We start from the raw sequence: 14,215 nt of genomic DNA, 5'->3' as shown, positions 1-14,215 counted from the left end.
TTTATTGACTGCTTAATATGGCCAAGTAAGCCAGCAGGCACTGATGGTAAAAAGGCAGCAGGTTCCCGCTCTCAGGGAGCTCACATTCAACTGGAGGGAGACAAATACATAAATAGAGAAGTGCAATAAAGTGTTACATGTGCATGGACAGACGTGTGTGTAAGGTACAGCAAGGCATAAGGGCACAGTGACACTACCAGAGTGCATCACAATCTAAGGCACACAGCTGGTGTACCTGGGAAATGTGTGGCAGAGCAGAGGGATCGTTCAACCTTGTGGATTTTTATCCATGGGTTGATGCTTGGATGTGAGATGTTGGACCTACTGGTTCAAACTTACCGCATCATGGCACCCAGTGAACAGCTCCTTCCTTATGCCTGGTCCTTGAAGACAAACCTTCCAAGTTTCAGTTTGGTGGTCCTCTACTTCAGGATAGTGAAGATATAATCAGACCAGGACACAGTGGGCGGAGCTGATTGATTCAATGTGTGTGTGCATGCTAAGTCGTTTCAGTTGTGCCTGACTTTTTGCGCCAGGCTGCTCTGTCCATGGGATTCTCCAGGCAAGAATACTGGAGTGGGTGGCCATTCCCTTCTCCGGGGATCTTCCTGACCCAAGGATTGAACCCAGGTCTCTTATGTCTCCTGCTTTGGCAAACAGGTTATTTACCACTAGTGCCACCTGGGAAGCCCCTCAACCATATGGCTGGGCCCTCGGAGGACAGTCCTCTCTCAGCTCTCCTGAGTACTGAAGAACCAAAGTCTTGCTGGAGTTCATGAACCCCATGCCTGTCAATCATTTGCAACTTTCTTCAGCATCTATTTGTCACTTAGTCATATTTTTTTATGCCTAAGCCATCTGTACTAAGCATGTAATACATCATGCAGGTTTTGGGAAGGGGCATTGTTTTCAATATCATGCATTATTTTTTTTTCTGTTCCTAAAAGCCTAAACAATACATATTTTAAATCAAAATAATCTTCTTGTGCATCTTGTTTAGAGAGAGCTGAGAAAGCATGTGAAATGCTTATTGAAGGAAGCTGCTTGAGGTTTGATAAGAATGAAACTAGCACCTAGAAAAAAATTCATCAAGACACTCAAAGCTGTTGCTTGGGGGCAGTGGGACATGCATGATTTTTTCCTCTTCTTCCTATTTTTCTATTGTTCATGAATGGGCACATTATATTATGATGTAACCAAAACAAAACACAAACCAAACCAAATACCCCCCTATACCCTTAGTTTTTAAAAGAAACTCACTTTAGTAGAGATTGAGTCTTACATTTATTTTAGAGTCACCTAAATAATGGAGAATTAGGTACAGAACAGATGCTCAGTTAAAAAGATATTACACTTGGTAGATAAAGAAATTCTCTCTGGATTGAATCTTCATATATTAATTGAATTTAGTTTCAATAATGAGATTCTCCCAAGGTTATATGTTTAAAAGAAAAGATAGGTATAATATAATAAGATAAAAGCAAAAATTTCTGAAAGTATGAGGGATTATAGTAAGCCAATGGTTCTTATCCTTGACTGTGTATCAGAATCACTCATAATATTCTTTTTAAATGTTTGTGACCAAGACCTTCCTCTGCTACTGCTGCTGCTGCTGCTAAGTCGCGTCAGTCGTGTCCAACTCTGTGCGACCCCATAGACGGCAGCCCACCAGGCTCCCCCGTCCCTGGGATTCTCTAGGCAAGAACACTGGAGTAGGTTGCCATTTCCTTCTGTAGACCTTCCTCTAGAGATTCTAATTCAGGAAGTGGGTTGACATACAGCATCTGCACTTTTCAGAGGTTCCATAGATAATCTTGATGGATAGCTGGGGTTGTAAGCCATTATCCCAAATGAAATTCATCAGTCAATCCAGGCACCAACTAATGCATCTGAAATGACCCAGGTCCTCCAACTTTGTCAATGAAAAGAAGGTAAACTTTTACTTAGTAAAGCTCTAATTGCTCAAACATTTGGAACTTTTCATTGGGAAATGTAGTAAAAAGATGATTGAAGAGCCAACCAATAATCATCCTTATTACTTAAGGCTTGTGTAAACGTAGCCTGCTAATTTTATTCTATTAAAGATTGATTGCTAACTTGGGACAGAAATGTAAAGTCAGGTATCACCTTATCCCTCCCCTCCCATTATCTGCTCTGCATAGTGAATACTGGGTTAGCTTCTATTGAATGAACAAGTGAGTGAGTGAGTGAGTGAGTGAATGGATGAATGATTCTGCTTCCTCATTTTCACTGAGGGCCTCAGGTTAGCTGTGCCGTTTGCCCACGGACTCACTACTAGTCGATGGCAGTGTTGTGTCTCAAAATCAGAAGGGCACATTCTCAGTGCTCCATTCCTCTCAACCAGCCACATGCTTTACTCATCTCCAACAAGTGTTGATTGTCCCAAAAGATTAATCCATCCTTCCAAAATACTGTTAGCTTCCATATAGAGTATTTAAAATAATGTGCCACACAGAGCTTAAATGCAATTCTATAACCTTAATTAAAAAAACTACTTAGAGCAACAGTAACACCATGTGAGTGGAACACCTTCCAAAGTGACTACTGCGAAAGAAACAAGTTGATCTCTACCTATAAATTCTGGTTTCTTAAAACTCAGTCTTTGATTTCTAAGCTGCACACTGTACCTTTCACTTATAAGTGTTCCAATGAGGGGCATCAATGTGCCAGGTTTAGCTACTAATTTCCATCAGGCCAGTATCTCACTGGACAAATTTGGCTCAGATCACCCTACAAATAATAATTAAAAAAAAGATAGCTAAACTTTGATCTGTGATTAATGGGCATCTCTGTTTTCACAACTATACGGTTTTAGATATGGTTGCCAGATTGCCTACCTAATTGCCTTGTGTAAACTGTCCTGTTGAATCCAGAGAAACTAGTTTTTTTTTTTTTAAATGCATTCTCACCACACCCCTTTTATAAGCCACCTTTGGGGAAATAATTATAAGAAAAAGGTATCACAAGAAGGCTACCATTGTTTTCCAATCTCCCTTCATCAATAAGAAAGTTGGAGTAGGACTTTGGTCTTAAATAATAACTTTTGTTTAACAACATAATTTTTGCTGTGATCATTTCTTCAAATAGAAGATAACACAGAATTTGGATAAACAAAGAAATGGATAAAATGCCTCAACTATACTGAGAACAGCTTCTTGAGATATAAAGGGAGAAATGAGTATTAAACTCTAGGAAAAGAAGAAGATTTTCACAGATACCATAGTTTTGTACTGATGTGACCAAAATGAGAGAGGAAAAAAAGCTTGTGTATGTGCAGTAAGGTCCAACTTTTTGTGACCCTATGGACTGTAGCCCTCCTGGCTCCTCTGTTCATGGGATTCTACAGGCAAGAATACTGGAGTGGGCTGCCATTTCCTACTCCAGGGGATCTTCTCAACCCAGGGATCAAACCCATATCTCTTGCATCTCCTGCACTGGTAGGTAGATTCTTTACTACGGTACCACCTGGGAAGCCCAATAAAGAAAATAGATCCCTTTTAAGCAAAAGTAAAACTTGTATGAGATTCTGTGCAGTGTAAGAGAACCATTCTGGTTTTGTTAAGCCTGCTTCTCATTCTCAAACAGTATCTTCTCTGGAGCACAGCCAAACCAATAAGGATTATGGAGGGCGTATCAGTGCGAACATCTGAATGAACTGGCAGACAATAGGGCTTAATCCTCCCTTGTTGTTGTTGTTTAGTCACTAAGCCATGTCTGACTCTTTTGGGATCACATGGACTAAAGCTCACCAGCCTCCTTGTCATGGAATTGACATGGGATTTCCCAGGCAAGAATACTGGAGTGGGTTGCGATTTCCTTCTCCAGGGATCTTCCTGACCCAGGGATATAACCTGGGTCCCCTGCATTGCAGGCAGATTCTTTACTGCTGAGCCACTGGGGGAAAACTATTTCCCCCTTAGATAATTTTAATTCTTCTATCCAGACCTATAAATTCTGCTGCATATCTTTCCACTTCTATTCTTGCCCTCAGGATGCTCTATGCGTGCAAACAATCCTTGATAGATGTTTAGCTTGGAGTTGAACTCAGCATTTGAGTCCCTTACTTGTGTAAGATGCTGTATGATTAGGAGAAAATGAAAAGACAAAAAAAAAAAAAAAATCTAATTTCCTCCCCATTCCTCTGAAAAGATCTCAAGCACCTTTCAAGTTTTCTTGTATCTTAAAGTAATGCTTCTTTCACCCTGGAATATCTCTCTGGACTCAAATTGTTTCATTATTAAACCATGAACTCGAAAGTTAAATTTCAGATTTGGGAAAAATATGCTATTGTGCTCAGAACACCCAGGGGACAGTTAAATGGGAGAAATCAAATTTATTAAACTCAGTGGTGCAGTTTATATTTTGTAGCCTGAGCTTATGTATGCCAGGTAGGTCATGGGATGGTGGGGCTTTCTGAGCTGGTGTGGGAGGTGAAGTAAAAAGTCCCTTCCCTTCTGATGAGGTTCCGCCAGCATCCTGTGTCTAAAGGTGTCGGGACACTCTGTTTGTTGTGTCAAGAAAAGAAAGTTCACCGCTCGGTGCACAATCGTGCGAATGAATATTCAGCACCTCCAACTCAGATTCTCGGCTAACGGTCAAGATGCTGAATTTTCAAGGGCCAACTGTGTGGCCTCCTTCTTGCAAGCTGCCTTTCCTTTTTAGCAGTTTCATTATTTGTTCACACCTTCAGGAGAAGAAGTGGAGAAAAAAGATGGAAATATAAATTCACTAACTCTTTTTCAACTACATCCAAAGTTCTTCAACTACTTGCCAAAGTACTGTATTTCCGAGAGGACTTGTGGGAGAGCACGGAACAGTCAGGGGGCGTTAGCCTTTGCTGTGCCAACAAAAATGCCACACGGGGCACACTCCTTCACATCAGGACCAGCTGAGTCTCTTCATACAAAAAGACAGCGTCTGAAGTAAATATTTGACTATGGCACTGAAAGAAAGAAAATAAAAGAGCCTGGCTAAACCCAGGATCCAACTCTTTGAAGGTTCCAATTACCCAAGTGCTGCCCTGAGCAAAGAGACTGCAGCACTGTGTGTGTGTGTGTGTGTGTGTGTGTGTGTGTGTGAGGGAGACACACACAGGGTGCACACAGCTGAAAACGGATCGGTTCTGTTGCCACTTTCAACAGGTAGTCTTAAACTGGGGCATGAACTTGAGTTTGTTTGTTCTTGATGACTTTCACATAGTTTGCTAACGCCATTTTGCAAGGTCTCTTAGAAGGCATTTGGAACTAAAATCATAAGCAGTACAGCCAGAGTTTCTGATGCTGTTATGGGTAGTCATGAGAAACTGAACACAACGCCCATGCAGAGCTTTTGTTTATCAGTGATGGATTAAGGAATAGAGTCCCCAAGTGAAACTGTGAGGTAGAGGGGATTTCTCTTGACATGGGCCTGCATTGCTTTTGAACCCTCCTGTGTTCTGATGGTACCGTGTTTCCACCTCCCTTCCCCACCCCATGTCCTAGTGCCTGGCTTCTACACCCAACAAAAGAGGAGAAGGTAATCCATCAGTATGCGTGAAAGCCAGTCCATAAGTGACAAGTTTAATCTCTTCCACCCTTTCCCATTCCCCTCTGCAGAAAAGTGCAAACCTCTTAGCCAGACTCGCTTGCTGTTCACTCTGCCCTCACCTTCTCCTCTCTGTCTCTTCTCCAGGCACATGAGAATCCTTCCCTCCCTCAAGATCTGCTACCTTCTTGTCGCTGGGCCTTTGAGCACTCTGTTCTCCGTGCCCAGAACACTCTTCTTTGCCCTCCCCCGCTAGCCATCTCCCAGGAAGCCTGCCTGGACCTCACAGCCTTGGTCAGCTCTGCCCTTCAAGCCCTTTTGCAGAGCAACCATGCTTCTCCTGTGAAAGTCCACCTGTCATGGTTAGTCCTGTGTGTCTTGTCGTGATGATTCTTCCTCTGCTGTCAGCCTGTGAGTGTCTGAGCACTTACATGTTTATTGATACAGTCCCAGCACAGAGCCTGGCCTACAGCAAGTGCTGAATAAATATTTACCATGCTCTTAATTGGAGGACTTCCCTAATGGCTCAGATGGTCAAGAATCTGCCTACAATGAAGGGGACTTCAGTTCAATCCCTGGGTTGGGAAGATCCCCTGGAGAAGAAAATGGTTCAGTTCATTTCAGTTTAGTCACTCACTCTCGTCCGAATCTTTGCGACTCCATGGACTGTAGCACACCAGGCCCCCCTGTCCATCACCAACTCCTGGACTTTACTCATTCATGTCCATCGAGTCTGTGATGCCATGCAATCATCTCATCCTCTGTCATCCCCTTCTCCTCCTGCCTTCAACCTTTCCCAGCATCAAAGTCTTTTCAAATGAGTCAGTTCTTCCTATCAGGTGACCAAAGTATTGGAGTTTCAGCTTCAGCATCAGTCCTTCCAATGAATATTCAGGACTGATTTAGTTTAGGTTGGACTGGTTGGATATCCTTGCAGTCCAAGGGACTTTCAAGAGTCTTCTCCAACACTGCAGTTCAAAAGCACCAATTCTTCTATGCTCAGCTTTCTTTATAGTCCAACTCTCACATCCATGCATGACTACTGGAAAAACCATAGCTTTGACTACATGGACCTTTGTTGGCAAAGTAGTCTCTGCTTTTTAATATGTTGTCTAGGTTGGTCATAACTTTTCTTCCAAGGAGTAAGTGACTTTTAATTTCATGGCTGCATTCACAATCTGCAGGGATATTGGAGCCTAAAAAAATAAAGTCAGCCACTGTTTCCACTGTTCTCCCATCTATTTGCCATGAAGTGATGGGGCCAGATGCCATGATCTTTGTTTTCTGAATATTGAGTTTTAAGCCAACTTTTTCACTCTACTCTTTCACTTTCATCAAGAGGCTCTTTAGTTCTTTGCTTTCTGCCATAAGGGTGATGTCATCTGCATATCTGAGGTTATTGATATTTCTCCAAGCAATCTTGATTCCATCTTGTGCTTCATCCAGCCCAGTGTTTCTCATGATATACTCTGCATATAAGTTAAATAAGCAGGGTGACAATATACAGCCTTGACGTACTCCTTTTCCTATTTGGAACCAGTCTGTTGTTCCATGTCCAGTTCTAACTGTTGCTTCCTGACCTGCATACAAATTTCTCAAGAGGCAGCTCAGGTGGTCTGGTATTCCCATCTGTTTCAGAATTTTCCAGAGTTTGTTGGGTCCACACGGTCAAAGGCTTTGGCATAGTCAGTAAAGCAGAAGTAGATGTTTTTCTGGAACTCTCTTGCTTTTTTGATGATCCAACAGATGTTGGCAATTTGATCTCTGGTTCCTCTACCTTTTCTAATCCAGCTTGAACATCTGGAAGTTCACGGTTCATGTATTGCTGAAGCCTGGCTTGGAGAATTTTGAGCATTACTTTACTAGCATGTGAGATGAGTGCAATTGTGCGGTAGTTTGAGCATTCTTTGGCATTGCCTTTCTTTGGGATTGGAATGAAAACTGACCTTTTCCAGTCCTGTGGCCACTGCTGAGTTTTCCAAATTTGCTGGCATATCAAGTGCAGCACTTTTACAGGATCATCTTTTAGGATTTGAAATAGCTCAGCTGGAATTCCATCACCTCCACTAGCTTTGTTCATAGTGATGCTTTCTAAGGCCCACTTGACTTCACATTCCAGGATGTCTGGCTCTAGGTTGGTGATCAGACCATTGTGATTATCTGGGTCGTAAAGACCTTTTTTGTATAGCTCTTCCGTGTATTCTTGCCACCTCTTTTTAATATCTTCTGCTTCTCTTAGGTCCATACCATTTCTGTCCTAAATTGTGCCCATCTTTGCATGAAATGTTCCCTTGGTATCTCCAATTTTCTTAAAGAGATCTCTAGACTTTCCCATTCTATCATTTTCCTCTATTTCTTTGCATTGATCTCTGAGGAAAGTTTTTTTTTTTTTCTCTCTCCTTGCTATTCTTTGGAACTCTGCATTCAAATGGGTATATCTTTCCTTTTCTCCTTTGCCTTTTGCTTCTCTTCTATTCACAGCTATTTGTAAGGCCTCATGAACCATTTTGCCTTTTTGCATTTTTTTTTCTTAGGGATGGTCTTGCCCCCTGCCTCCTGTACAGTGTCATGAACCTCTGTCCATAGTTCTTCAGGCACTCTGTTTATTAGATCTAACCCCTTGAATCTATTTCTCACTTCCACTGTATAAGTATAAGGGATTTGATTTAGGTCATACCTGAATGGTTTAGTGGTTTTCCCTACTTTCTTCTATTTAAGTCTGAATTTTGCAATGAAGAGTTCATAATCTGAGCCACAGTCAGCTCCAAGTCTTGTTTTTGCTGACTGTATAGAACTTTTCCATCTTTGGCTGCAAAGAATATAATCAATCTAATTTTGGTATTGACCATCTGGTGATGTCCATGTGTAGAGTCTTCTCTTGTGTTTTTGGAAGGGGGTGTTTGCTATGACCAGTGTGTTCTCTTGGCAAAATTCTATTAGCCTTTGCCCTGGTTCATTCTGTACTCCAAGGCCAAATTTGCCTGTTACTCCAGGTGTTTCTTGACTTCCTACTTTTGCTTTCCAGTCCCCTATAATGAAAGGGACATCTTTCTTGGGTGTTAGTTCTAGAAGGTCTTGTATGTCTGAGCCACACACATCAAAGAATGTGGCCTTGCACTTCATGGCCTCAAGTAGTTAGTTAACTGTTAAATAGCTGACACAGGAGATTTGATCCATAGGCCAACAGTGATTGAGACTTGGGGCCTTATTCAAATGACAATATGGACTAATCAGAATCCTCTCTGGACAGTCCTGAATTGGGAACTGAGCAGCTAGTCCTGTTGTTAGTGGATGTCAGAGACAGCCAGTCCTGATGCACATGGTAGATAGAGAACTGGATGAGGCCATGTTGGGTCTTGTGCGCTTACTAAAGTAAGGAGCTGGTTGCCACAGAAGAGTGAGCATATAGTCAGAAACAGATGAGAAAGAGACCATGTATTACTTAAGACTGAGAGATACTAACTCCAGTTCCTGATTTTTCTGGTTTCCAGTTTCTAGGGTTTCTGTTGCTAGTAACCAAAGGATTTATGATTAGAACTCAATTACCTCAAGATTTCTGGTCCCCAAGGAACCCAGTTGGTCCTTCCAGGTGAGCCTAAGAAGTAAAAAGGTGTTCTTTATGGGAGGTGAAGCAACAGGTGGTGCTGATCCCTGGGGGGCTTCCATTACCTCCACAGTCCCTCCCCTGGGATGATCCTGACTGAGTAGCCACGAGGCAGCTTGACTGCTCAAAGCTGAGCACCTCTAAGGACTGTGCATGCAAACAAAGGTCCCCAATGATACAGTTTTTATCTGAGTTCAGAGCCATAGCAACAAACCCTCTATGCCAGGGTTTCACAAGTCTAGGCTGGAATAGCAAGCCACTCAACAGTGAAATTCTTGTGTTCAGTAATGCCAGTGATGTACTGAGAGACAGAAAGGAATAATACTAATAGGATAACAGCATTAAAATAATGTTTTGTGTTTCACAAAGCCCTTTTACTTAAATCACCTCATTGGATTCTTGCCACGATCCTCTATCTATTCGCTCACTGAGATTTTCTAATTTTATATTTTGAACTTCTTTTGATTCTATCTCCCTCTGCTCTTCTATTCATTCAACATGAACAGTTTGGCAAAGTCACACTAAGAAAACTGGACTTTATGCTTAAGATAATAGAAAACTATGGCCAAGATTTGAGCAGGAGAGTAGTAATGTGTTTAGATTTATATTTTGAAAGCATCACTGGTCTGCAGTGTGGATAATGGACTCAGGGAGGAAAAGAATGGAGTCAGGGACATCAAAAGGGAGGCTGCTGTAAAGACCCAGACGAGAAATAATGGGGGCCTGGACATGGTAGAGAACTGGGGGTGAGGGTGGAAAGAAAATGGTGCCCAAGTATCTGACTTAAGAAAGGTGGGGATGGTGTTTTTATATTAGAGGATTAAGTTACTTCCAAAGAATATGCAGATCATGCAACTTCAACTACTCTGTTTTTTTGACCACATCACATAGGATGTCTGGAGTTTTAACCACTGGACCATCAGGGAAGGCCCAGCAACTTCAATTACTTTTGAAGGGATGTGTACTTTTACTCTGAACAAGCACCAAGAATGTAAGAATAGGAGTGATAAAGAGTTTTAATATAGAAGTTTCTGAGAAGAGTTGTTCAGTAATGTTCAGCTTCCCATTGCCTACAGAAAGATCCAAGTCTAAGGAGGCAGACTTTAAAATATACTGCTTTAACATCCTTATCTAAAATTTGTCTAAATTCTAGGATTAAATATATCAAAATCTTTATACCACTTTAAGAATACAGAAAGCCTTATAGTATTAAGGAGTAGGGTCATCATTCATAGTCTCCCTTTCATTTGTTACTGAATGTGATTCACATAGCCCAGGAGTCTATGGCCAATTTAATGATTATCAGTCTTCTATCTATAAAAAGGATGAAAGATGGACAGACTAAATAAATTATTTAATTGGAACAATTCAGGTTAAAATATCTAAATGAAAACAGAGAGAAAGAGACCAACAAACCAAAAAGAATTCCTACATCTGAAATTTTTTGTAGTTTAAGAAATTAAAAATTCTATACTCAGAATATATTCCCTTTTAAAACCATGAAAATATGGCTTTGTAATTTTTTTTTAATTTTAAGAAACAATATCTGTTTATTACATAAAATTACACTACCCATAGTAACTAAGAGCTTTAGTAAACTATCTCTGAAATGTAAGTTTGAAAGGATGAAGTATCACCTTGGATTTTCTGTATAGCTAAGAAACTGAACTGGGTGTGATTGTCTAGACATGATTATCATCATTGTTTAAAACATTAAAATTTCCTTAAAGACCACAAAAAAATTTCTAGGTGGTAAGAGAAAGAAAAGACAAACCATAGACTGGGATAAAATGTTTGCACACCACATAAAAGACATACCCAGAATAAATAAAGAACTCTCAAATTCAGTAACAAAAAACAAATAATTCAATTAAAAAAAATGGGCAAGAGATTTGGATAGACACTTCACAAAAGAAGTATATGGATGGCTAATAAGTACCTGAAAAGATGTATAATATCATTAATAATTATGGAAATTCAGATTAAATGCAGATATCACTACACACTCATTAGAATGGCTAAATTTAAAAGACTGCACATTCCAAGTGTTGACAGGAATGTGGGGAAACTGGAACATTCATTCACTACTGGTAGGCATGCAAAATAGTACAAGCACTATAGAAGAGTTTGATAGTTTATTTAAAAGTTAAGTATACATGTGTTCTTTGGAGAAATGTTTATTTAGTTCTTTGACCCATTTTTTGATTGGGTCATTTATTTTTCTGGAATTGAGCTGTAGGAGTTGCTTGTATATTTTTGAGATTAGTTGTTTGTCAGTTGCTTCATTTGCTATTATTTTCTCCCATATAGAAAGAAAGGCTGTCTTTTCACCTTGCTTATAGTTTCCTTTGATGTGCAGAAGCTTTTAAGTTTAATTAGGTCCCATTTGTTTATTTTTGCTTTTATTTCCAATATTCTGGGAGGTGGGTCATAGAGGATCCTGCAGTGATGTATGTCGGAGAGTGTTTTGCCTATGTTCTCCTCTAGGAGTTTTATAGTTTCTGGTCTTACATTTAGATCTTTAATCCATTGTGAGTTTATTTTTGTGTATGGTGTTAGTAAGTGCTCTAGTTTTATTCTTTTACAAGTGGTTGACCAGTTTTCCCAGCACCACTTGTTAAAGAGATTGTCTTTAATCCATTGTATATTCTTGTCTCCTTTGTCAAAGATAAGGTGTTCATATGTGCATGGATTTATCTCTGGGCTTTCTATTTTGTTCCACTGATCTATATTTCTGTCTTTGTGCCAGTACCATACTGTCTTGATGACTGTGGCTTTGTAGTAGAGCCTGAAGTCAGGCAGGTTGATTCCTCCAGTTCCATTCTTCTTTCTCAAGATAGCTTTGGCTATTCGAGGTTTTTTGTATTTCCATACAAATTGTGAAATTATTTATTCTAGCTCTGTGAAGAATACCGTTGGTAGCTTGATAGGGATTGCATTGAATCTATAAATTGCTTTGGGTAGTATACTCATTTTCACTATATTGATTCTTCCAATCCATGAACATGGTATATTTCTCCATCTATTAGTGTCCTCTTTGATTTCTTTCACCAGTGTTTTATAGTTTTCTATATATAGGTCTTTAGTTTAGACATTTCTCCAAAGAAGACATACAGATGGCTAACAAACACATGAAAAGATGCTCAACATCACTCATTATCAGAGAAATGCAAATCAAAACCACTATGAGGTAACATTTCACGCCAGTCAGGATGGCTGCGATCCAAAAGTCTACAAGTAATAAATGCTGGAGAGGGTGTGGAGAAAAGGGAACCCTCTTACACTGTTGGTGGGAATGCAAACTAGTACAGCCACTATGGAGAACAGTGTGGAGATTCCTTAAAAAACTGGAAATAGAACTGCCTTATGATCCAGCAATCCCACTGCTGGGCATACATACTGAGGAAACCAGAATTGAAAGAGACACGTGTACCCCAATGTTCATCGCAGCACTGTTTATAATAGCCAGGACATGGAAGCAACCTAGATGTCCATCAGCAGATGAATGGATAAGAAAGCTGTGGTACATATACACAATGGAGTATTACTCAGCCATTAAAAAGAATACATTTGAATCAGTTCTAATGAGGTGGATGAAACTGGAGCCTATTATACAGAGTGAAGTAAGCCAGAAAGAAAAACACCAATACAGTATACTAATGCATATATATGGAATTTAGAAAGATCATAACAATAACCCTGTATACGAGATAGCCAAAGAGACACTGATGTATAGAACAGTCTTTTGGACTCTGTGGGAGAGGGAGAGGGTGGGATGATTTGGGAGAATGGCATTGAAATACGTATAATATCATATATGGAACGAGTCGCCAGTCCAGGTTCGATGCATGATACTGGATGCTTGGGGCTGGTACACTGGGACGACCCAGAGGGATGGTATGGGGAGGGAGGAGGGAGGAGGGTTCAGGATGGGGAGTACATGTATACCTGTGGCGGATTCATTTCGATATTTGGCAAAACCAATACAATAGTGTAAAGTTTAAAAATAAAATAAAATTTAAATAAATAAATAAAATAAAATGGAAAAAAAAAAGTTAAGTATACATGTGAACCAGCCTAAGAAAAATGAAAGCTTATGTCCACACAAAGATGTGTACACAAATGTTCATAGCAACCGTTATTTGCAGTAGCCCTAAAGTGGAAACAACCACATTGAAGAATTAAAAATAATTATTCCAAGACAAGAAAGCAAGACAGAAAAAGTACATATAGTGCTATGAAAGCCTAGAAAATCCAAACTTGTCTACAGTGGCAGAAAGCTCATCAGTGGTTTCCTGGAGATGGTAAGGGAGATGGGGAGGACAAAGGGGGAGAGATTACAAAACTTTTGGAGCGTGATGGATTTGTTCATTATCTTGATTGTGGTCATGATTTTATAGGTGCATATGTCAAAATTTCAAATCCTGAAAGATGATGCTGTGAAAGTGTTGCACTCAATATGCCAGCAAATTTGGAAAACTCAGCAGTGGCCACAGGACTGGAAAAGGTCAGTTTTCATTCCAGTCCCAAAGAAAGGCAATGCCAAAGAATGCTCAAACTACCGCACAATTGCACTCATATCACACGCTAGTAAAGTAATGCTCAAAATTCTCCAAGCCAGGCTTCAGCAATATGTGAACCGTGAACTTCCTAATGTTCAAGTTGGTTTTAGAAAAGGTAGAGGAACCAGAGATCAAATTGCCAACATCCACTGGATCATGGAAAAAGCAAGAGAGTTCCAGAAAAACATCTACTTCTGCTTTATTGACTATGCCAAAGCCTTTGACTGTGTGGATCACTATAAACTGTGGAAAATTCTGAAAGAGATGGGAATACCAGACCACCTGATCTGCCTCTTGAGAAATGTGTATGCAGATCAGGAAGCAACAGTTAGAACTGGACATGGAACAACGACTGGTTCCAAATAGGAAAAGGAGTACGTCAAGGCTGTATATTGTCACCCTGCTTGTTTAACTTATATGCAGAGTACATCACGAAAAATGCTGGACTGGAAGAAACACAAGCTGGAATCAAGATTGCCGGGAGAAATATCAATAACCTCAGATA

This window comes from Bubalus kerabau, chromosome 1, assembly GCF_029407905.1.
Source record: "Bubalus kerabau isolate K-KA32 ecotype Philippines breed swamp buffalo chromosome 1, PCC_UOA_SB_1v2, whole genome shotgun sequence".
Classification (NCBI taxonomy): Eukaryota; Metazoa; Chordata; class Mammalia; order Artiodactyla; family Bovidae; genus Bubalus; species Bubalus kerabau.
This window is presented reverse-complemented; position numbering follows the sequence as displayed.